This window comes from Quercus suber, unplaced genomic scaffold (assembly GCF_002906115.3).
Source record: "Quercus suber isolate HL8 unplaced genomic scaffold, Cork oak 2.0 scaffold_813, whole genome shotgun sequence".
NCBI classification, from domain to species: Eukaryota; Viridiplantae; Streptophyta; class Magnoliopsida; order Fagales; family Fagaceae; genus Quercus; species Quercus suber.
The window spans coordinates 203632-228785 of record NW_027070245.1 but is presented as its reverse complement, the minus strand read 5'-3'; the positions used below and the strand labels follow the sequence as shown (position 1 = coordinate 228785).

Below are 25154 nucleotides of genomic sequence, written 5' to 3'. Positions count from 1 at the left end.
TTTATGCTATCCATCCACTTATCAAACAAATTGTGCTTCCCTTTGTTGCCTAAGTAGGTGTGTTGAGGGAGATGCTCTGACTCGCCTCTTTCCATCCTCTCATTATTACGTTCAGCATTCTCAAGTGTCAAGATTCTGAGACTGTGGACCATCAGTTTTTAGTCTAGGGTGGCCAACCTTGCATCTATATCATCTTCCTCTTCGGTATGTGGGGTCAGTGAGCTAGGTTCTGAATCATAATACAACCCCAATTCCGAAATCTCTCTTCCATGCATGTCATAACGAGGACCAGACCTTAAGCTAACATTAGTGATGTAGCTCCAATCTGAGGGATGCCCATAGGGGTAATCATTATAATCCACATCATTGGGTTGTTCAGTCTCCTCTCTTGCATCTTCTAATACATTTATCAGCCTGTATTGGTCACTATCAGTGTCACTCCACCTGTTAGCTTCGGCATCATCTTTAATATCTTCATCATAGTAGTCCACATCATCATCATATTCTTCATAGTAAAGATTTGCGTCTTCATCTTCTCTATCACTAGGAGGTTCACCCCAATCATTGCCACTATATTGGCTATCATAGTCTTTACAGTTGTTGCTCTCACTATCGCTGTTGCTGTCATCATCACCATGCTCGCTGTCATTGTTGCTACTGTCACTACCACTATCACTCATGGCATCACTTCCTTCATCATCATCACTAGGGGCTACTCCCCCTTCCTCATCTTCATTATTGGCTCTTAGCTCGTATTGGCTCTTTAATGAACACTGGGAAGCTTCCCAGTACTCCTTTTCTTCTATATTGCAAATGACACCTCCAAGAAGTGTAGTCATGGCATCAGGATCCATGTAATCAGCCCAATCATTAGGAACCCAAGTTGTGTCTTCCTTCTTCAGTTCTGGAACCTTATTATTACAATCAAACAATATCTCGAACCCAGGCACCATTATCCTTGTTATAGGATCAAATCTCAGTTCAGGGAATCCCTAATAGCGTTGACTTTCTCTAGCTTTGACAAACTTCTCGTTCAGTGTAGGAGTATATGGCTTTACGGGTTCCGGGGGACAAGGAAGTCCTTTTTCTTTAGCTTTGGCGCAGGCCATCTTTCTCATCTCCATCTCTAACAAATCATCATGAGTAGGCTTATAGCCTAGCCTAAAAGGTGTTGGGGTAGTGGGAATTATTGGGTCTTGAACAATAGGCTTCTTCACAGTTCTCCCCAAATTCATCCCCGAAAGGTAATTCATTCTTCTCATCATCACTACCACATTGTTGTTGCTGTAGGGAGCAAAGTCCATCAAGATCTTCTCTTCTTCTTCTTCTTTTCTTTCAAAGCCAGGCCTCTCAATCTTAAAGCCATCCAAGGTGAATGGCTCTTTCTCAAAATCAATACCAAAGGCAGGCTTGGGTGTAGTCGAAGTATCGTAATATATGGTTACAATAGCTCCTTCATGTGGAAATCGAACCATTTGGTATAGAGATGAAGGTACGGCCTCTATGTCATGGATCCACAGTCGTCCAAGGAGCATATTGAAGCATGATGCTATGTTCAGTACTTGAAACTCCACCTTCCTGATCATCGACCCTATAGTGAGCTCTAGTGTTACGATTCCCAAGACCTCTCTTCTACTATTGTCATATGCCCTTACATGCTGATCAGTAGGCACGAAGTCTTTAATGCTTAGAACCAACCAACTTGCAGTCTTTAAAGGACACACGTTTAAGGCACTTCCATAATCTATTAAAACCATCAGGATTCTCTTGCCCATAGCATCTACTGTAATATGCAACAGGTTGTTATGGTGTTTCCCCTTCTTCGTCAGATCCTTGTCAGAGTAGGAAATAGTGAGCTCCCTATTTATGGACCTGATTCTAGCATTCAGATCTTGGGGAGATATAGTTGTAAGGACTTGTATTTGGTTGAGAAGGTTTACTAGGTTTTAACGGTGTTTGTATAAGGCCATGAGTAGACCCCACAAGGATATGTTGGCTTCTGTTTTCTGTAGTTGCTTTAGGACCTCATCTTCTTCGGTAGGTGTTTGTTGGGTGGATTTATTCAAGACTTCTACCGGGCTATCTATCTCCAAATGTGTCATTAGGATTGGTATCTTGGGGTTTGAAGTGTCTCCCCCCATTTATGGATGTTTGGTTATTTACTTGGGGTTTGAAGTGTCTCCTCCCATTTGTAGATGTTGAGTAATTCTTGGGTTCTATTACTTCTTCATTCCATATATCATATCCTATGGTGGTGGTGGATGTCCTATCCATTAGTTCTTCCTGTGTCATCATAAAGCATTCGGGTAGGTTATAGATTAGTTTAGATGGGTCTTCTTTACTTTCTTCTTCGGTCATTATGCAATTAATTCTTGGTCCTTTCCCAAAATTATGATTGGGTAAGGGATTATTAGTGATGCTAGGCCTTGTAGGAGGCACAATCACCTTGCTATCTATTAGGTTTTGAATTGCATGACGAAGGCCAAAACAATTATCAATATTATGGCCAGGGCTTTGATGGTAGGCGCATCTCTTATTCACATCAAACCTTGAGGGTAGCAGGTTTGGAATTGATCTTAGGTCTAAGGGTTTCAACAACCATTTTGCTTCTAGCTTGTCAAACACTTGGCTCATAGGCATATACAACTCATGAAACTCCCTCTTGGGTCTAGGCCCTTGTGATACTTGCATGAGTGTTATGGGTGCAATCAGTTGATAAGGATCATTTTTATGGATATTAGAAACTTCTACAGCTTTAGAACTAGATCCTACATTCTTTTTAAACCTCGGTGGGTCGTCATTCTTTATAGTGCCATTATTTATTGCATCCTCAATTTGGGTTCCAGTAGCAATCAAAGCTTTAAAATTAGGAAAATATTTTGCAAACAAGTACTTATGTTATACATGTAATAAATTCTTTACAACCATGGCTAACTATTTTTCTTCACTTGGCCTATTCATCATCTGTGATGCCTTGGCTCTCCACTTGGTAATGAAAGTAGAAAATGATTCTTTCAGCTTTTGCTTAGTGGTCTCGAGATCTTTCCTTTTTGCGTCCACTTCTATGTTGTACTTATATTGCTTGTGAAACTCTCGGCAGATGTCTTCCCAACTTCTTGCTCTAGCATCATCCAGGTTGAGGAACCACCTAAGAGTGGCTCTAGTCAGAGTGTTTTGGAACATTTGAGCAAGTACTTCTTCAGTAGCACCTAGGGGTTGCATGGCCCTCATATACATCTTCAAGTGGGACTTTGGACAACCGGTCCCTGGGTCCCGTGCACTATTTACAGGACCTACAAGTACGAAAAAACGTAAATATAATTTTAAAACTGAGTCCCACGGTCACTATTTATAGTTTAAAAATTATTTTGTTATAGTAATTTCAACAATAAATGGTATCTAAATAGACCATACGTATACAAAATAATTTATAAATAGAAACAGTCACACCAGAGCTCTTTGGCTCTCTCTCTCAATCGAGCTCAAGCCATTTTCAGGAAGGATTAGACCAGCCGTTCATCTACTGACCACATTGACGAAAGGAAGTGCCTTTGCAAATGCCGCCGATAGAAGCCCATTTTCAGGTGCCGTACCTGTGGGTTTGATCGTTCTGGTTAGCCTTTTGGGACTGTGTGGGATTGGTTCGGTTTCTTTGGTTGTGGACATTCTTATCATTTCTTACTTGTTATTTTAGTTGAATCTTGAAATGGGTATTGGCTTATGTGCCTGTTTTTATACATTATTGTTCTTGGCTTCGAATTATTAGTATTATTTTTAATTTATTTTCTGTTGAATAATTTTAACGTGAACATTTGCTTAAATTTTTTACATGAGTATGGTAATAAGTGTGTTTAAAATTGGTTTCTTTCAATTCTGTCACAAAGAGAATCAGAATTTAATAAGTTGTATATTGTGAAGGTATTCCTTAAAACAGGTGGGTGGGTGCTTTGGGTTTGGGTCTTGAAATATTAATAAAGAAATAAATAATATGTAAAATGAAATAAAGTCTGGTGTGAATGTTCAACAATGCCAAATGGGTGCAAAAGCTAATACAAAACTTTGAATTCTCTCATAGTCCATGTGAAAAAGAACCTGTCTTTTTCAATTTCAAGACAAAATTGCTTTTGTTAACTTGTGGACTACGGTTATACTGACGAAGAAAAAAAAATCCATGTTTAGTGGAAAATTCGTAGTGTTGAAAAATCAAGGAGGCGCTATTGACAGATTTCATCAGTGTGTAACCATATCTGAAATTGCTCTTCCTTCTCATTGTTTAAGTATGAGTGATAAGCAAGGGGGTGTGAAACTAAACAATCAATGGGCATTCTTTCTTTTATTTTTCTGCTTACTTATTTACTCTTTTTGTTCTTAAAAGTCTCCTTTGCAATAGATAGCATTACACCATCTCAATCTATTAGTGATGGAAGTACCCTGATCAGAAAAGATGGAAGCTTTGAACTGGGTTTCTTCAGTCCTGGAAGTTCCAAGAATCACTACTTGGGAATATGGTACAAGAGTATCCCAGTTAAAACTTTTGTTTGGGTTGCAAACCGACTCAACCCAATCAATGACTCATCTGGCTTGTTGAAAATAAACATCACACGCAATCTTGTTCTTATGAGTAAGAATGAGAGTGTTGTTTGGTCGATAGGATTACAAAAACAAGCCAGGAATCCTATGTTACAGCTACTAGACTCTGGAAATCTTGTACTAAGAGATGGAAATTCAGGAATCTTTCTGTGGGAAAGCTTTGACTATCCGTCTGATACATTTTTACCAGGAATTGAGATGGGATGGGACTTTAGGAAAGGTATTAAGTGGCGTCTTAGAGCATTAGCATTGGAAAATGCTAATGCTACTCTATTTTACCATTCTAAAACCTCACTTTATCATTATAACATCCAATTTTACAATACCCCCTACACCCCAAACTTCTATTTCACTCTTTTACTCATTAAAATATTATTTTTTATCCTTTCTTTATTATTTATTTTCAACCATTTTTTCTGATGTCGCGGAAGCCTGAAGAGAAACACACACGATGCTCTCTTGATGGAACAGAAACTAAACTGTTAGTTTCTGGTAGTAAACCTCGAATCCACGAGGGGTTTCCCTGAATCCACAAGGAGATAAAACTGGAATCCACCAGAAGAAAATTTGACAAAAGTCTGTGTTTATTGATAATAGTCTAATTTGCCTCTGACGGCTACAAAACATATAAATACTAAGAAAAAACGTTTATAACCCTAATTCGCGCTAATTAAGCGATTAGGGGACAAAATTACCGAATTTTACCAAAAATGGCAAAATTGAGTTAATTGCAGAATCATAAACTACTGACTTTAAGGGTCGTCCCAAAACAGACGGGACCTTATTCTGACTTGTAAACTAAAAGTTATTAAGGAAAAACAAATATTACTATAAATAGCAAAAACACTGTTATCGGGGCCTTAATGAAGGAATTCGCCTAAATTTTGGCGACGTTCATAGCCATGAATCTGGATCAGAACGTCGTTTCCCTTTAACCTGCCAAATTTCATGCAATTCCGACACTGTTACCCCGATGCCCCCTACTGGCACCCCCCTTTGATCCTGCGTTGTGACTTCCTGCGCCCCTGCTGTTCAAGGAAGGCATGTGCTGTCTGTTCTACATCATTTTCCTGGGTTTTTCAACAGTCTCACATAGAGCAAACCCATTCAAACCCACACAGAGAGCCACACAGAGCTAACCCACACACACAGACAGCCACTCACACACAGCATCCCATCACCACACACACACCGATCAAAAAAATCATCACCGGAGCAAACCCATTCAAAAAAAAAATCATCCCCAAAGCCACCGGAGTAAACCCATTCAAAAAAAATCATTCAAACCCACACAGAGAGCCACACACAGAGCAAACCCACACACAGAGCATCCCATCACCACACACACACCGATCAAAAAAATCATCACCGGAGCAAACCCATTCAAAAAAAATCATCCCCAAAGCCACCAGAGCAAACCCATTCAAAAAAAATCATCACCGGAGCCACCAGAGCAAACCCATTCAAAAAAAATATCCCCAAAGCCACCGGAGCCACCATCGGAGCTCGCCATCAACCGATCCCAGCCCACCGATCCAAACCCAGGTCGCCGATCCACACTAATCCAACCTCCAACCTCAAAAATCCAAATCCCAGCACCAGTGCAATGAGAGAGAGGTCGTGCGATGAGATATGAGAGAGAGGCCGTGTGAGATGGGTGAGAAATTTCGGCAAAGCTTCAGAGATGAGAAAGTAGATGGAGAAACAGAGAAAGAAGAGAGAGAAGAGAACAGAAAAAATGAGAGGGATGAGAGAGAAATTTCGGGTATAAAAGGAGTAAAATATATATATTTTTTTTGCAATACTGTGAATAGTGCAATTCTATGTTTAGAATTGCACTGTAGTACTATTGCAAAAAAATTTGCAATAGTGCTGTTTGCAATCCTCTGATGCAGCTGGTTTTGAGACCAAAAATGCTAAATATTCCTTAGATTTGGCTTTAGCATTTGCCAATGCTAATGCTCTTACAGCATGGAAAAGTCCAGATGATCCATCTCCTGGGGATTTCACATATGGGATAGAAATGCATCCCGTATCAAAAAAAGAAAAGAAATGCATCCATACCCTGAGCCTGTTATTCGGAAAGGGACCAGCAAGTTCTACCGTACAGGCCCATGGAATGGTCTTAAGTTCAGTGGTTCACCGGATCTAAAGCCCAATCCGATTTATGATTACTTCTTTGTTTCTAGAGTATGTAGTGTACTATACCTACAACCTCAAACTAGCAATACACGTGAGTGCTACATATGGATTGAAGCTAGTCAAGTTTGGCACCGCTATACATCAGTACCTAGAGACTATTGTGACTATTACGGCCTTTGTGGATCCAATGGAAATTGTATCATTAGTGGATCACCGGTCTGCCAATGTTTACAAGGATTCAAGCCTAAATTACCGGAAAAATGGAGCTTAATGGACTGGTCTCAAGGTTGTGTGCGCAATAAACCTCTGAGCTGCCATAAAGATGGATTTCTCAAATTTGTTGATTTGAAATGGCCAGATACTACATATTCTTGGGTGAATCAAAGAATGAGCCTCAATGAATGCACGGCCAAGTGCTTGAACAACTGTTCATGTATGGCTTATACAAACTCAGATATCAGAGGAAGTGGTAGTGGCTGTGCCATGTGGTTTGGTGATCTAATGGATATTAGACAGTTTCCTTCTGGTAGGCAAGATCTATGCATCAGAATGCCGGCTTCAGAGCTAGGTATGAAGTTAATTTTGTAATAAACTTCTTATTGAAGCTACTTATTGTTTCCATTACGCTTTTTATTCTGATTTGATTTTGTTTCCTGCAGTCCTTTCCTTTCAGTTTCATATCCATTAGCTTTAGTTTAACTACATTTTTCTTTGCTGTGTCAATTTCAACCATGAAGGGGCAAGTCATGTTCATAAGATAAAGAGAGCAGTGGTAGTTGCTGCCACTCTTGCTGCGGTTTGTGGAATGATCTTAGTTGGCCTTTTCATTTGCAGAAGCAGAACAAACTTAAAAGGTAAAATAACTTTACCCTTCAAACCATTGCATACATATGGTAGTATTCTCCTATGGAATCACTTGATAGGCCTTTTGCTTTTAAACAGGATCTCTTTGTCAATATGCGAAATCTACTTATTTCCATTTGATAATACAAAATTTGGAACGAGGATTGGTATGAGGTTAGGTATACTACAATCATGTTAAATGTTTCAGTGCACTTCAAAAGAATTTCACAGACTAAACAGTGTCATTAGACTAAGCAAACTTTGGACAATTTTTTGGGTTCTAATTTCGTGTCAGAAGCAAATACACACAAACAAGAAATAAAAGCATTCACACAATACAATATTTGACATGCTTTGGCCTTTTTCAATCATACACTCATTTGTATATCAACCAAAATCCATTGTTAATGACATAGGATACAATGACACTTAATTTAACCACACACAAAAACTAATATGCTCTCACAAACAACATTCACAATTCCAAAGCTCTAATTCTTCCAATTATGCTCTCCCACTCAAGAAATAGATATATTTTTAACTCATATACTCTTCAAAAAAACTTATTCCATGATCTTCAAAGACTCTTCTTCTCTCCCCGTGTAAGAGAACCTTATGGGCAAATGACACCAAATCCTTAATATGTATGACTCCCACTCTGATTCCTCACTGGGTAAGGAATAGAATGTTACTTCTTTGCCAAGCAATACCAATTTCTTGAACCACTAATTACTTGTCAAAGAAGTAATTCATTATTTGCCATAGTCTAGCCACTTCTGAATGCAAATGACCTTACCATTAGGATGCCCTTGCCTATTCATGCCACACACACACAGCTTTGGACACTAGTCCTTAGACCGTGCAAAGATATTTATTATAGTGCTACCCTAAGAAAATGTTTAAATACTAACTATGTAAATGTTTAAGATTCAGAAAACTAAAGTGAGAAAAACTTTGGGATATACAACTCAAGTGCACTTGCTTCACACTCTAGTGGCATTGTGCCAAAGTTTTAAAAACCAAATTGTTCAAAGAATCAGAAAAGGGAGAGGTCCAAGGTTTGAGTCTGGTCGAATCTTAATGATATATAATTTACTTGTTAATTAAAATACAATTAATTGTGTTACATTTGTTAAAATTATCAAAATTGACCGAAAAATATCTAAAGAAATTTAAACAACTTTCAAATGAATTTTAGCAATTTTTATTAGGTTAATAGAAAATAATAAAGCTAAAAAAAAATTAATAATTTGTTTGGTTGTCCTTTAAGAATAAAGCAATTTCTTCTGAAATAAGTCCATTTTATAAATAGATTCATAAATATCACGTTGAAATACAAAAGCACAATTCTTCAATCACAAATAAATGTAGTTAATACAAATTCAATGGTACTAATATATTGAGAGAGAGAGAGGTTATCTAATAAAATAAAAACCTATTAATCCTGTAAGAGAACAATAAATATAATAGCTATTCAATTCGAGTCACAAAAAAAAAACCAACTGCCTTATGGTACGTGACACTAATTTAAGGGCAGATGCCTGAGGTTTGAATCCCCACAGCGTGTGCCCTTTGTAAGTTTTCTTAAAAAAATGTTACTACCTTGAACAAGTTGAACTATGAACGGTTCAACGGGGTGGTTAGGGTGGTTCACTGATTTTGTTTAGCATGCAGGGTTTCTATATATATATATCGGATTCGTTTTCGCTTTGTGGTAAACCCAATCAGATTGGGCAGTCCGGTTTGGGTTTAGAACCCATTAGTCATGCCGTCCAGTGGGCTTCGCTTGATCAGCCCTCAATGCTCTGTGATGAATAGAACAAGATTATTTATAGGTCATGGAGCGATTGGTTGAGCCATGCTTGGTGTTGCTGAGCAGGTCATAAACCTTGTGCACCTTAAATATTCTGCCTAAAATAGTCTTCTCAACTAGTCAAGGCCTTCGTTGGGTGGTCTTGGTGTCCTTGGAAAGTTTATGAAACCTAATTTCTAGTGCCTCCACATTTGTGTAGTTTTGTACAATGATCCTAAGGTTATAGTCTTGTGAAGTTAGGTAGTTGGTGAGGCAATTTTGACCCAATCATAGATTTTTGTCGGCTTTCCATTTTAGTGCGAAAGACCTGATAATCCAAACTTCCTCAAAAAAATCGGGCTTAGCCCAGTTGTACAGAATTTTGACTAGTTATTATTATTATTTTTTTATTTTTTATTTTTACAAGATAGAATTTTTACTTTAACCTAATTTAAGTATATATGTATATAAATCTCATTCTTGAAAACTTAAACCTCAGTCCTTGTCCCCACATTTCACAAACACTTATACTTGTGTAGTGACCACCACACTAAAGATGCGCGGTAATACTAGTTTTTTGAAGTGCATGCCTTTTGAAATATCATTAAGCAATTTATGGCAACTTAGTGTGCACATTTAGTACCCCAAGATGATTTTGGGACTCACAATATGCTTTTCCTAATTTTCAGATTTTTCACATAAAATTACCGACAATTTGAACTTCCATGTAAAAATTCAGTTTAACAAAGTTGTAGAAAATTTTGCATGGTTTAAGATAGTTTTAGAAAATTTTACATAGTTTAAGAAAGTACATTTTATTCAGATGAACAATGTGTGGTTCAAAACAACTTTGCGTGGAATGGTTCTAGTGCAGTCTGATTTTGAAAAAGAAATCCAAGATTTCCATAGAATCCATCCACTTTCATGCTCTTAATTAACGACCTTCCTGTTGTCCGTTTAACTCAAATGACTTATCATTGTACAGCTTTAATAGTGCCAAAGTTGGACTTCTAATTTCTTGACATGAAAAGTCATGATCACGGCAACGTAGCCTGAACCAGTTTTGATTATTTTTTGTAGGTGTCAGTGGGTCTTTTGGATTTTCCATGTCCAAAGCATATAAGATCAAAGTTTTTATTTTATTTTATTTTCTGTGATCTTTCCAATGGTTTCCAGTTTGCATCAATTCAACAACGGTTGGCCCTGGTTTGAGCCATTCTCCCTTAATTTCATGATATTTTGCTTGTTCCAACTTTGATTGTAGCCTGCAAATAGTCGTTTCGATTTTTATTTTTTTATTTTTTTTATTTTTTTTATTTTTAGAATGGAACCAAATTCACGCCATCAGACAATAGAGCTCTAGTTAGACTTTGGTCAAAATTAGTCAAATATGTAGTTTGACCATAAATCGATACAGGGGCGTAGCCAAGAATTTTTGCTTGGAAGGCCAAAGTAAAACTATCATTTTGATTTGCAATTCAATGAAAAACTCAAAGTACATTAATTTTATAACACAAGATTATTGATAGAATTTTTTTGTTGCTGTAATTCTATAGCACTCAGATATCAAAATACTAACAAGTTAATCGACCAATTGAGCATCTTAAGTCTTTTTTTCTTGAGTTTCTCCTATTTTTTGAAAAACCATAAGTCCATAATAGTCATAGAAATCAAATATAAGTATACAACAAAACTGCAAAAGAAGAAGAAAAAGAAGAAGTTGGTATTTCTCAATATTTGCTTAGTTTAAAAAAAAAAAAAAAAAAAAACTCTTTGTTAAGGAAGAGGGAGAAACTAATGAAAATGTGATTATGTGAGAGCATCCCATGGAAAAGTTAATGAAGAGTAATTGAAGAGAGAGCACCATGTGAGGAGGAGAGTCTTTTCAGTGGTTTTTAAGTGGAAAGGGATATTGTAATAGTTTTGAGAAAATACAAAATTTAATTACACTTAGGTTCTTCAATTAAATTCAAGCACATATTTAACATGACCAATAAAATACAAATAATGTTATTATTTTTACAGACAATTAAATTCAACACATATGATTTTAATCAGGTAATTTGATGTACTACACCTCTGTTTTATCCCTTCACAAAAATTGAATAACTAAAAACTAAAAATATATGGATGTGGCTATCATGCTTTAGGGAAGAATGGAAAAGACAAAAGGAGTTAATTTTTATGATTGCAAAGTTGGGATTTGAGGTGGGAAGAATTTTATGAGTGATGTGTTGGAGGGGGGCCCAATCTTTTAATTTTGTGGGGGCCAACTCTTAACTCAAAATGATTCTAGCCTAGTTTTACCTATAATTAGAGAGGTTTTAAAAAATTTTGGAGGGGCGCCATGGCCCCCCCAATGCATAAGGTGGCTCTGCCCCTGAATCGATAGAATATACTGGTTTGATGCCTAATCTAGGTAAACAAGTACGTTTGGACCTTAGAAAACATTTGGACATGAATTGATGAAATTCACTGATTTGACACATAATTACAATAAACATGTACATTTGGACATCGATAAACCCTTGGTCAAATTTGTTCGCAGTTGATTAATCCTAAGGACTGTAATTTGAAATGCAATCAGTCAAATTTGGTTGAAGTTCATTAATCCTAGGGATTGTAATTTGACACAAATAAATGTTTCCTCCATTATATCCGGGAAAATTTCTAATCCATTTAGGCAAAATATGGGGATAGTGGGGGTGGTTGGTGTACAAAACTAGTGTTAGGGACCTACGGTGTTAGTGTGCGGAAACCCATTAGAAGTAGTTGGTTGGTCTTTTTTAAGTTTCTTCTGTTTGATGTGAGTGATAGTATTAGCATAAAGTTCTAGGAGAGTGTATGGTGTAGGGATTGTTCTCTTAAGGAAGCATTTCCAGAATTGGATAGTGTTAGTCGGGCAAGGGAGTCTTCTATGTTGGAGGTCATGCGTTTCTCTAATGGGAGGCCTCATTGGGACTTTCAGTTTTGTCTTTTAGCGCAGGATTGGGGGGTAGGCTCATTGGCTTGGATGTGACTTCTTCCACGAAGGTGCGAGGTGTTGGTGTTGACAAACTTTGCTAGAAGCCAGCAATGAGTATATGTTTTGAGGTTCGAGATTTCTATCACTCTTTATCTCCTTATCATGTCCTTTGTTTTCCTTGGAAAATAATGTGGAAATTGAAGGTTCCTTTTAGATTAGCACTCTTTTCTTAGATTAGCAATCTTAACTACAAATAATCTTTAAAAGAGGCATATTGCAGTGCTAGATTGGTGCTTTATGTATAAAAGGTGTGGAAAATCAGTGGATCACTTTCTTCTTCATTGTCCTATAGCATATGAGTTGAGTTCTATGGTATTTTGTTTGTTTGGTATCCATTGGTTTATGGCGTATAAAGTTGTGAGCTGTTAGCTTCTTGGCAAGGCAGGTTCAGTAGACATCGAAATATTGATTTTTGGAGTTTTGTGCCGCATTGTTTGTTTTGGTGTTTATGGTGGGAACAGAATGCTAGATGATTTGAGGATTGTGAACGGTTTATTCTTGAAGCTAAGTCTGTCTTTTTCATACCCTCCTTGATTGGAGTTTAATTATGCCATCTTGTTCTTGTTTATCTCTCCCCAATCTTATTGATTGTTGTAATCTAGGTTCTTAATTTGTATCGTTGTAGTACACTTCCAGTGTTTTTGGTTGGCTTTTTTTCTTAATAAAAATTCTTACGTTACTTATATATATATATATATATAAATTAAATTAAAAAAAAAAAAAAAGATCTTTAGGTTTTAGGGTTTCTGAAAATTTTGGAGTTTTTCAAAATTAATGAGTGTTTCTTGAAATTTTGGGATGGGTTTTCATTTAAAAGTGTTCAAAATCTCATGCATTGCATCACATTTGCATTATAATGGTATTTTCATGCATTTAGATGTATGTAATATGTTTATGTGCTGGTAGGTTTGGATTGGGCTGAGCCCATGATGAAATTTCTTTTGCATGTCACATGTTCATGCATTCCCCATGCATACGTACTCTCTATTCAATATATTTGATATATTTGAATTGCTTGGGACTTTTCTGATTGTCTCTTTCTCTCTCTCTCTCTCTCATTCTATTTACGTTAGTAGTGTCTATGGCACCTAAGCGTAAATCTACTCCGGCTCGGAACCCTCTTCGTTCCGGAGCTTCCTCCTCTTCTAATTCTGCTCCTCTTAATCTTTGGTTCCATGATGATGATGCCCACAAGGCATTCTCGGAGAACTTCTCTAGACGAGGTGTTCATTCAGAACGCCAAGTCATTTTGGCAGACTTCGCCAACACTGATCTTCCCTCTGTCATTCACAATAGGGGAGGGGAGTCACTGTGTGACGTCTTGGTCACATGTCCTCTCATGCTTATTCAGGAGTTTTACTCCAACATGCACAAGATTGATCATTCAATACCTCTTTTCTTCACTCACGTTCGAGGTACACGCATCCCTATCACACCGCAGCTTGTTGCGGATGTGCTTTGGGTTCCTAAGATAGAGTTTCCTGACTATCCTTCCTGTGAGCGTCTGTGGACTGTGTCCAAGGATGAGCTCATACCTGCTTCTATGAGCGCCCTTCGGAGTGGTATGAGCATCAGTTTACATCATGTCAGCCTTTTGCTAAAGGTCTTAGATTCTTAAATATGGTGATGACTTTTGTACTTCATTCGCTTTCTCACTACAACTCCATCACAAAGTCTCGAGCTTGATTTTTGTTATCTCCCCTTGAGCATCTTACCATAGATTTTCCTTCTCATTTCATTTTGTCCTATTATAGATGTTCATTTGGATGCGGTGACCCATAATAAGCTTATCTTTCCTTCTGCTATCACGAGGATTCTACGTCATTTTTTCGTCCCTTTTCCCGTGTCTGACCATTTCACTTTCATTTGTTCCATAGATGTCGCTACTGTAAAACATAGTGAGGCACAGTTTAGGTCAAGACAGCTAGATTCCACTCCTCCCTCCCGTTCAGCTCCATCTCAATCTGCTCCATCTACATCCGCTCCTTCTTCCTCCATGAGCGATGTGTCCTTTAGCGACATCATGGCGCAGTTGCAGCACATGGATGCTCGCCTTGATACACTCTCTACTGAGTTGTATCAGGTGAATGTTCGTGTTGGTCGTATTGCACGACGACAGGCGACCATAGGTGGTTTTGCTCTTGAGGCTACTCCTTCACCACCTCCTCCAGTGGCTTTTAACTCTGAGGATGATGATGATGAGGACAATGATGCTTCGGATGATGATAATGGAGATGTTAGCTCTACTGATGAGATGTCTACTTGACACTCTACCCTTTGTCACTCGTGACAAAAAAGGGGAGTAATTTTGGGATATGAGAGTAGTCATCTTAGAGGGAGAGTTAGTATAGGACATTTTGTTAGGGAGAATGTTGATACTTGAGAGATGTAGTGAGGATATGATGTATCTTTTTCTTTTCTACTTTTTAGATACATTGTTATTGTATATTAGGTCTTGTGACCAGTTTTTACATAAATTGTACTTATTTTCTCTATATGTGGATGTATATTTCTTTCACCTACCTCTACATATGTTGTTTCTTCTCTATCTTTATACACATGTTTCTTATACTTGTATGCAATCTATTATTTTTGTTTCACACAAGATGCCTTAATAAGTTTTGTTTAAAGTGTTTCAGATATACAGGTTGTCAAAGTTTACTTGCCATAAACTCTCTTCTTATGATAGATTTTATTGTATTCAACAAGTGAATATGAGTTGAGTGATTTATGACTTCTTTCATATGTTCATTTCTTTGTTGTGGTTTTGTCACGGATTGCCAAAGGGGGAGATTGTTAGGACATATGTGTTTCACTTGTTAAAGAATATATGTCATTCTTTTATGTAGTTGGCTAATCCTTTGACAAAATGCACTTTACTTGTAATTGGGTAGATCTAAGATGTGTTGAAATACTTCAAGAAACTATATTTCAAGATCAAGTGTGGAAGCCTTCAAGTCTGTCCAAGAAAACAAGCTGAAAGTGTAAGGTTACTAAAGCTCGACAGCTAGTATGTGTCGAGGTTTAGAAAGCTGTTCCAGCTGGTAAGCTCGACACCTTCTCAACAGCTTCTCGACAGTTTCTATCTATCAAGATTTATAAAAATTAGAATTCTGATCTGATTTCTTGGGATCCGTGAATGTGTCTTTGGGTCTTTTTTTCTCCAAACCCTAATGTGATTCCTCTCTGGGTAAGGAATAGAATGTTACTTCTTTGCCAAGCAATACCAATTTCTTGAACCACTAATTACTTGTCAAAAGAAGTAATTCCTTATCTACCATAGTCTAGCCACTTCTGAATGCAAATGACCTTACCATTAGGATGCCCTTGACCTATTCATGCCACGCATGCACAACTTTGGACACCGTTCTTTGGGCCGTGCAAAGATATTTATTATAGTGCTACCCTAAGAAAATGTTTAAATACTAACTATGTAAATGTTTAAGATTCAGAAAACTAATGTGAGAAAAACTTTGGGATATACAACTCACGTGCACTTGCTACATGCTCTAGTGGCATTGTGCCAAAGTTTTAAAAACCAAATTGTTCAAAGAATCAAAAAATGGAAAGGTCCAAGGTTTAAGTTTGGTTGAATCTTAATGATATATAATTTACTAGTTAATTAAAATACAAATAATTGTGCTACATTTGTTAAAATTATCAAAATTGACTGAAAAATATCTAAAGGAATTTAAACAACTTTCAAATGAATTTTAGCAATTTTTATTAGGTTAATAGAAAATAATAAAGCTAAAAAAAAATGTTTGGTAGTCCTTTAAGAATAAAGTAGTTTCATCTAAAATAAGTCAATTTTATAAATAGATTCATAAATATCACGTTGAAATACAAAAGCACAATTCTTCAATCACAAATAAATTTAGTTAATACAAATTCAATGGTACTAATATATTGAGAGAGAGAGGTTATATAATAAAATAAAAACCTGTTAATCCTGTAAGAGAACAATAAATATAATAGTTATTCAATTAAAGTCACAAAAAAACAAACTGCCTTATGGTACGTGACACTAATTTAAGGGCAAATGCCTGAGGTTTGAACTTTGAATCCCCACAGCGTGTGCCCTTTGTAAGTTTTCTTAGCAAAATGTTACTAACTTGAACAAGTTGAACTATGAACGGTTCAACGGTGGTTAGGGTGGTTCACTGATTTTGTTTAGCATGCAAGGTTTCTATATATATATATATATATGAGATGAGTTTAAGTTACACCTAGTGTAACTTCATAAGAGTTACACCTTTTATAGACCATTGATTACTATTAGATCTAAGGGTCAAAAAACACTCACAGTAATGTCATTATTACTTTCTAGAAATTAGTGATTTAGGTATTTACTCTTATTATAAAAAATAAAAAAAAAAATTAATTAATTAATTAATTAAAAAAAAAAAAAAACCTATATATCTAACACTGGTATCAATGTGGAAACCAAACCAATGATCAAAGAGATAATGAAAAATATGTGCTCAAAACAATGATCAAAGAGATTCAAAGAAGCCTTGGTGACTATCCTAATCGATCATCAATGTGAAATGTATGTGATGGGGATTTCCTTATTGGTTGGTTATGGATTTTAATGGTTTAAAAATATTGAGATCACATTCTCATATGCTCACCAAGGACCTGGATTTGAACCAGCTACAGTGATAACCCAATTTGACTGAATGGAAGATAAATACAAAATTATGCTCAAAAAAGTCCCTCACAACATTTAAAACACCTTCTTTAGCAAATTTCAATAATTCCAACTCTCTTTTGCAGTTTGACAAATCCATACAACAAACAAAGACCAGTCATAGAAAAAGGTATGTAATGTGGTTGATTTCCATCGAATAAATTTGCAATCAAAATCAATTTCCACCTAATAGACATAAACTCGCCAACCAACCATGCCCATTTTGTAATGATCACCATCCACCCATCAACAACCATGAATTTCCAAAACAGAACAACCCATATATAAAAATCAAAACCCAAATCTCCAAAATGCTTTAAAACAATCAATACTCGTTTAACCAATCCAAAATCAAAATGCTTTAAAACCCATACATACCTGTTTTCTTCTAGCAAGATTCTTGAACTCTTAAATCTGCAAAACCATCCATTATCCATACAAATCAAAACCCTGTTCTTTAACATAGTTCAAGTCTATTATAGTTCAAAAATAATTGAAAATCGTTATCATAGCAGGAAATCAAGAACTTCAACATTCACAAAACATACATAAAACTTAAAGCAAAAGTTGAGAGAGATTGTCGGACCTTGAAGGCTTGGAGTGAAACTCATAAAACTTTACACTGAAAAACTAGAGCCTCAAAGTCAAAGATGCTGAAACTAAGATTGAATGTTGAGCATTTCATTTCAAAAAAGATTGAATGTTGAAACTATAAAAGAAAGGTTTAACTTTTTAAGTCAGAATATTTGAAAAAGAAAACTCACCGTCGCGAACGGCCGGCTAGCTGAACCGTTGCGAACAACTGACGAGTTGAACCGTTGCGAACAACTGACGAGTTGAACCGTCGACGAGCTTCGCGACGAGCTGAACCGTCACGAACAGCTGACGAGTTGAACCGTCGCGAATGGCCGGCGAGCTTCGCTACGAGCTGAACCGTCGCGAACGGCCGGCGAGCTGAACCGTCGCGAACCGTCGTGAGCTGAAATGAGCGAAGTGGATTGGCGACGGTGAGGCCAGGTGGATCGGCGATGGTAAAGAGAGGATTGGCGACGGTAAGGCAAGGATCTGCAACGGTAAGAGGATCTGCGACGGTGAGGCTGGGTTTGGCGATGGTGCATGCAGAAGCGCCGCCGGCGTGTAAATCGTCACTATCGGAAGCGACGCCGGTGTCTGAAGCGTCGCCGGCGTCAAGGTGAAGCGTCGCGATCGGCGACGATGACGACGGCGTGCGAATGGGTTTCTTTTGAGAGAGGATGGGTTGTGTGAATATTTTAGGAAAGAATTATGAAGCTATGTGTTATGAAGGAATTGGAAAAGGTGTTTTTAGTGGGCTGAGGTAGTTTTTGTGGGCTTTAGCGACGAATTATTTTCCGTCGCCAATGCTTATTTCGTCGGCGCAAAAGGTGCTTTTTTATTTTTTTTAGTGACGAATGTCAGTTTCGTCACTAAAGAACCCAAGCTTTAGAGACGAAATTCATATTTCGTCACTAAAAACATATAAGGGTAAATCTATTATTGTTTTCAATGACGAAATTCATATTTCGTCACTAAAGCATACTTTTAGTGACGAAATGTGATTTCGTTGCTAAAAACATATAAGTGCAAAACCTTTATATTTTTAGTGACGACTATTTTTCATCACTAATACTTACTTATAGCGACGAAAATATTTTCGTTACTAAAACTATCCACAGCAATACCTACAGTGACGAAATATTTCGTCACTAAAAATTTTAACTTTTAGCGACGAAATATTTCGTCACTATAGATTAATTAAGTTGGCGCCAAAGTTTCCCTTCTTGGCGCTTATTTTTTAGATCACAATAGCGACGAAATTTATTTTTCGTCGCTAAATGTAATAATTTTTTTCATTATTAGTGACGAAATTCACATTTCGTCACTAAAGTTGTATTTTTAGTGACGAAAAATATTTCCTCACTAATTTTCGTCACTAAAAATACATTTTGTTGTAGTGCCCATATATTTCACTTGTGAGTTTCCTTGATTTTGTAAATTTTTTTCAAAAATTATTGCAGTTTTGAATCTTAAAGTTAAATATATGAGATTACAGTGCATAATATATGAAATTCTAGGAAAGAACGAAACAACCAAGGCAAGCAAACTATGATTAATTATGAGGTACCTGACTTTTACAAAGTTGTGGCTGAGTTTCAAGCTGAACAATTCCTTCAATCGATTCAGTTTCCTCCACTGAACTCAGAGATTAGAGTTGCAAGCTTTTATCGTTCAATGGAGTCAAACCAATGCTGTGGTTTTTTTTTCCCCCTTTAATAATAAGAGTTAATGTCTAAATCACTAATTTCTAGGGAGTAAAAATGACATTATTATTATGAGTGTTTTTTGACCCTTAGATCTAATAATAATCAATAGTCCATAAAAAGTGTAACTTAAACCCATTTCCGAAAATGCTATTTTCGAGAAAAGAAAATATATTCAGGCTGTTTGGCTGCCTCAGAATTCGTTTTACGGAAAATCAATTCCGGTGTTTGGTTCGTTCAAACATTTCTACTGTGTTTTATGGAAATTCATCGGCACCCACACACCATCACCCACAGAGAATCCACCACCACCCACACACCAGCACCACACAACACAAAAACCACCAAAACACCACAACCCACACCACCACAACAACAACAACAACAAAATCAGAGATCAAAGAGAGAAAGATTGAGAGATAGATCGGGAAAGAGAGAGATGATTTTGGGACTTACAATATGCTTTTCTTAATTTTCAGATTTTTCACATAAAATTACCGTCAATTTGAACTTCCATGTAAAAAATCAGTTTAACCAAGTTGTAGAAAATTTTGCATGGTTTAAGAACGTTTTAGAAAAATTTACATATTTTAAGAAAGTACATTTTTTTTCAGATGAACTATGTGTGGTTCAAAACAACTTTGCATGGAATGGTTCTAGTGCAGTCTGATTTTGAAAAAGAAATCCAAGATTTCCATAGAATCCATCCACTTTCATGCTCTTAATTAACGACCTTCTTGTTGTCCGTTTAACTCAAATGACTTATCATTGTAAAGCTTTAATAGTGCCAAAGTTGCAATTCTAATTTCTTGACATGAAAAGTCATGATCACTGCAACGTAACCTGAACCAGTTTTGATTATTTTTTGTGAGTGTGAGTGGGTCTTTTGGAGTATCCATGTCCAAAGCATATAAGATCAAAGTTTTTATTTTATTATTATTATTTTTTTCTGTGATCTTTCCAATGGTTTCCAGTTTGCATCAATTCAACAACGGTTGGCCCTAGTTTGAGCCATTTTCCCTTAATTTCATGATATTTTGCTTGTTCCAACTTTGATTGTAGCCTGCAAGTAGTCGTTTTGATTTTTGATTTTTTTTTCTTTCATTCTTTTTAGAATGGAACCAAATTCACGCAGATCAGACCACAGAGCTCCAGTTAGACTTTGGTCAAAATTAGTCAAATTTGAAGTTTGACCGTAAATCGATAGAATATACTGGTTTGATGCCTAATCTAGGTAAACAAGTACGTTTGGACCTTAGAAAACCCTTAGCCAAACTTAGACAAAGTTGGTCAATCCTAGGGTTTGGACATGAATTGATGAAATTCACTGATTTGACACATAATCACAATAAACATGTACATTTGGACATCAATAAACCCTTGGTCAAATTTGTTCACAATTGATTAATCCTAAGGACTGTAATTTGAAATTCAATCGGTCAAATTTGGTTGAAGTTCATTAATCCTAGGGATTGTAATTTGACACAAAGAAATTTTTCCTCCATTATATCAGGGCAAATTTCTAATCCATTTAGGTGAAATATGAGGATAGTGGGGGTGGTTGGTGCACAAAACTGGTGTTAGGGACCTATGGTGTTAGTGTGCAAAAATCCATTAGAAGTAGTTGGTTGGCCTTTTCCAAATTTCTTCGATTTGATGTGGGTGATGGTACTAGTATAAAGTTCTAGGAGGATGTATGGTGTAAGGACTGTTCTCTTAAGGAAGCATTTCCAGAATTATATAGCGTTAGTCGGGCAAGGGAGTCTTCTATGTCGGAAGTCATGCGTTTCTCTAATGGGAGGCCTCATTGGGACTTTCAATTTTGTCATTTAGAGTAGGATTGGGAGGTAGGCTCATTGGCTTGGATGTGATTTCTTCCATGAAGGTGCGAGGTGTTCATGTTGACAAACTTTGCTAGAAGCCAACAATGAATATAGGTTTCGAGGTTCGAGATTTCTATCACTCTTTATCTCCTTATCATGTCCTTTGTTTTCCTTGGAAAATGATGTGGCAATTGAAGCTTCCTTTTAGATTAGCACTCTTTTCTTAGATTAGCGATCTTAACTACAGATAATCTTTGAAAGAGGCATATTGCAGTGCTAGATTGGTGCTTTATGTATAAAAGGTGTGGGGTATCAGTAGATCACCTTCTTCTTCATTGTCCTATAGCATATGAGTTGAGTTCTATGGTATTTTGTTTGTTTGGTATCCATTGGTTTATGACGTATAAAGTTAGTGAGCTGTTAGCTTCCTAGCAAGGCAGGTTTAGTAGACATCGAAATATTGATTTATGGAGTTTTGTGCCGCATTGTTTGTTTTGGTGTTTATGGCGGGAACAGAATGCTAGATGATTTGAGGATTACGAATAGTTTATTCTTGACATTAAGCTTGTCTTTTTTGTACCCTCCTTTGGAGTTTAATTATGCTATCTTGTTATTGTTTATTTCTCCCCGATCTTATTGATTGTTGTAATCTAGGTTCTTAATTTGTGCCATTGTAGTACACTTCCAGTGCTCTTGGTTGGCTTTTTTTCTTAATAAAAATTCTCAAGTTACTCATCAAAAAAAAAAAAAAATTATATATTTTTTTTTTTTTTTAATTTTAAATTAAGAGTGTCAAAATGGTGATGGGACACATCAAAAACATTGTGTCTAATTTGAAGTGGTGAGATTTTTTTTACTAATTGCACAAAACCATGCTGCAAGTGGATATTCTTGAATAGCCAAGGTACTCATTTTCGTAGATATATGTAGGAATGACTAAAATAGCAAAGTGCTTATTAGACTGGACTTAAACTGATACAGATATAATTTTGAAAGCTTTATAGTTTGTTTTTGATAAGTACTTTGATTTATTTTAGATCACTTATATAAGCACCACTCTACTTGTACTGCTACATATTTTATTTATTTTCGTATTTTTCTCATTGTTCAAGTGGGATACTATCTTTATGGGAGAAATAAATCGTTTTTATAAGATATGAAGAAGATTATGCTTTCATGATAGAAGATAGTAATACGAGATTTTGTTTCCAGCTTAACTAGAATGTATATCCAATCTTATTATTTTAAGTTTCCTTTATATCTTAACTTTTATCTCATAAGGACTCCTCGCCTATTCTTTTTTTACTGAATTTCTTTTCTATCTCAGTATAAACAGAGAGAAGTGGAATTATGGATTATCAGAACAATGAACTTGAATGAAGGCCATAACGAATACCTTGAGCTCCCTTTCTTTGACCTATCCATAATAGTTTGTGCCACTGAGAACTTTACAATCAACAAGAAGATTGGTGAAGGTGGTTTTGGATCTGTTTACATGGTAAGTTTGTGATGCACAAAGGCAATTAAAATGATGAAGCACTCTTTTATTTTGTTTTGCTTTCAGAATTTTAGCAATCTGCAAATAAGAATTTCAGGGTATACTAGAAGATGAACGAGAAATTGCTGTCAAAAGGCTTTCAAGGAGTTCTGGACAAGGATTGAAAGAATTCAAAAATGAAGTAAGACTAATTTCCAAGCTTCAACACCGAAATCTTGTAAAACTTCTTGGTTGTTGCATTCAACAAGAAGAGAAACTACTGAGTTATGAATAGATGCCCAACAAAGGCCTAGACTCCTTCATTTTTGGTTTGGATCCCTTAACCTAATACATTCTTCTAGTTGGTGTAATTATGTGATCAATATTTCTTAAAACGTAGGAATATTCCAAATTTTGGTTGAAATAAGGGTATTTATAATTAACTTGAACCTTATACTTACCAGATCAAACAAAAGGCAAATTGTTAGATTGGTCCAAGCGCTTCCACATTATACGTGGGATTGCCCGGGGCCTTCAATATCTTCACCAAGATTCTAGATTGAGAATTATACATAGAGATCTCAAGGCAAGTAATGTTTTACTTGATGGTGAGATGAGTCCTAAAATTTCAGACTTTGGCATGGCTAGAACTTTTGGAGGAGACCAGTCAGACGGAAACACAAAGAGAGTGGTTGGAACTTAGTACGTTTCATTGATATTATCTATATGTAAATCTACATTTCCAACTTGATTTTTACTTAAAACTTGTGATGCCCTGCAGTGGTTACATGGTACCAGAATATGCTTTTGACAGACTCTTCTCAACAAAATCTGATGTCTTTAATTTTGGGATTTTATTGTTGGAGATCATAAGTGGGAAGAAAAGTAGAGGGTTTTATCATCCAAACAACAAGCATAACCTTATTGGACATGTAAGTATCAAATAATTAGATTACTTATCTAGATACGTTGGACAAATGAATGACAACTATGTTCTTTTATTTAGGCATCGATATTGTGGAATGAGGGCAGGCCTTTGGAATTGCTCGATGAATGTTTAGGAGAATCATGCACAATGTCAGAAGTATTGCGTTGCATCCATCTAAGCCTCTTATGCGTGCAACAGCGTCCTGAGGATAGACCAAGCATATCTTCTGTCGTTGTGATGCTAGGCAGTGAGAGTGCATTGCCTCAACCCAAACAACCTGGTTTCTTCTTGGAAAAGGATTCAAATGAAGGGCAATTTCTCACAAGTAAACACGAATCTTCTTCAACCAATGAAATCACAATCACATTGTTGGAGGCTCGCTAACAATTTTTTGCCAATATCATACAAAATTGTCAATGTAGAATTATATTCATCATCATATATTGTTAACTGTGTTCCTACTCTCAAGTAAGCTATGTCCATTTTATTCAAATGAAGTCAACTTTTTTTCTTCTTTTTGGCAGCCAAGTTCATTAAATCAAAAAGCCATGTCCATAGGACATGCCCATAGCATTTAAAAAGCATTAATACACTAGGAGGGTTTTAAGAAAATAACAAAACATAGTTTCAGATTGGTCCCTTTTCGTGCTAGGTCATATCCACACTTATTGGTTTCCTTGAAGCAATGGACAATCGTGGTCTATTGTACTTAGGGCCTGCTTGAGACTCGCTTATTTTATTGAAATTGAAAATTTTTTGCTGAAAATACTGTAGATAAAATTAAAAGTTAACTAAAATAATACAGTACGACTCATAAATAATACTAAAAAGTGCAAAAGGACCCATAAATAGTAGCAAAAATAAGCTAAATAGTAAAACAAGCTAGCTTTTTAAGCTTGAGCCAAATGCATACTAAGGTTGAGTTTGGATTGCACTAAAAAATGAAAGTCTATGTTTGGCATTTTTTTGTGGGTCTCGTGCACTGTGCATGAGACTCACAAGTACAGATTTCAGCAAATGTTAAGTTAAAACTGGATCTCATGGCACTATTCACACATTTAAAAATTATTTTGCTATAGTGTTTTCAGCAAAAAGTTTTCAGTTTTTAGCAATAAGCAGTATCTAAACAAACTTGCGACTGAATTTTGGTTATAACTTATAAGCTCCCTACAATTAGCCACAATTGAAGATAGAACATTATTAGCATATCAACTACAATCCTTGCATCATGTTCCACTTCAACAACCTGCGACTGAATACATAATTAAGACAATCTCTAGAAAGACCTCGATGATCTCTAATTGTGGCAGTTTAACCACATTCCTCGATGATTTTTAATAAGACCTCCAACTTCTGCTAGCAACCAATCTGTGTTGAGCTTAAACCAATTGAGTTCTAGCTTGTCCCACTTGACACTGTTGGTCCACTTTGTACTAGTTGTTTGGTAACAATGGCAGATATGAAAGTAGTGAAAGCAAAAGTGGAGAGAAAAGAATGTAAATTTTTTTAATGTATTAGCTTATTGTTAGTCATCATTTTATCTGATCACATTGTCATTACCA

At 36.3% G+C, this 25154-nt stretch overlaps 1 long non-coding RNA gene and 1 pseudogene across 1 annotated transcript; one reads left to right on the top strand and one right to left on the bottom strand.

Annotated features, from left to right (window-relative positions):
• Positions 1-4247: 4247 nt before the first annotated feature.
• Positions 4248-23979, top strand: LOC136064969 (G-type lectin S-receptor-like serine/threonine-protein kinase At4g27290; annotated as a pseudogene).
• Positions 17369-17923, bottom strand: LOC136064970 (uncharacterized). Its single transcript, XR_010626624.1, has 3 exons — positions 17850-17923; positions 17672-17738; positions 17369-17499 (listed from the first exon to the last, which is right to left on the bottom strand). It is a non-coding gene; the product is annotated as an uncharacterized LOC136064970 (long non-coding RNA).
• Positions 23980-25154: the final 1175 nt, after the last annotated feature.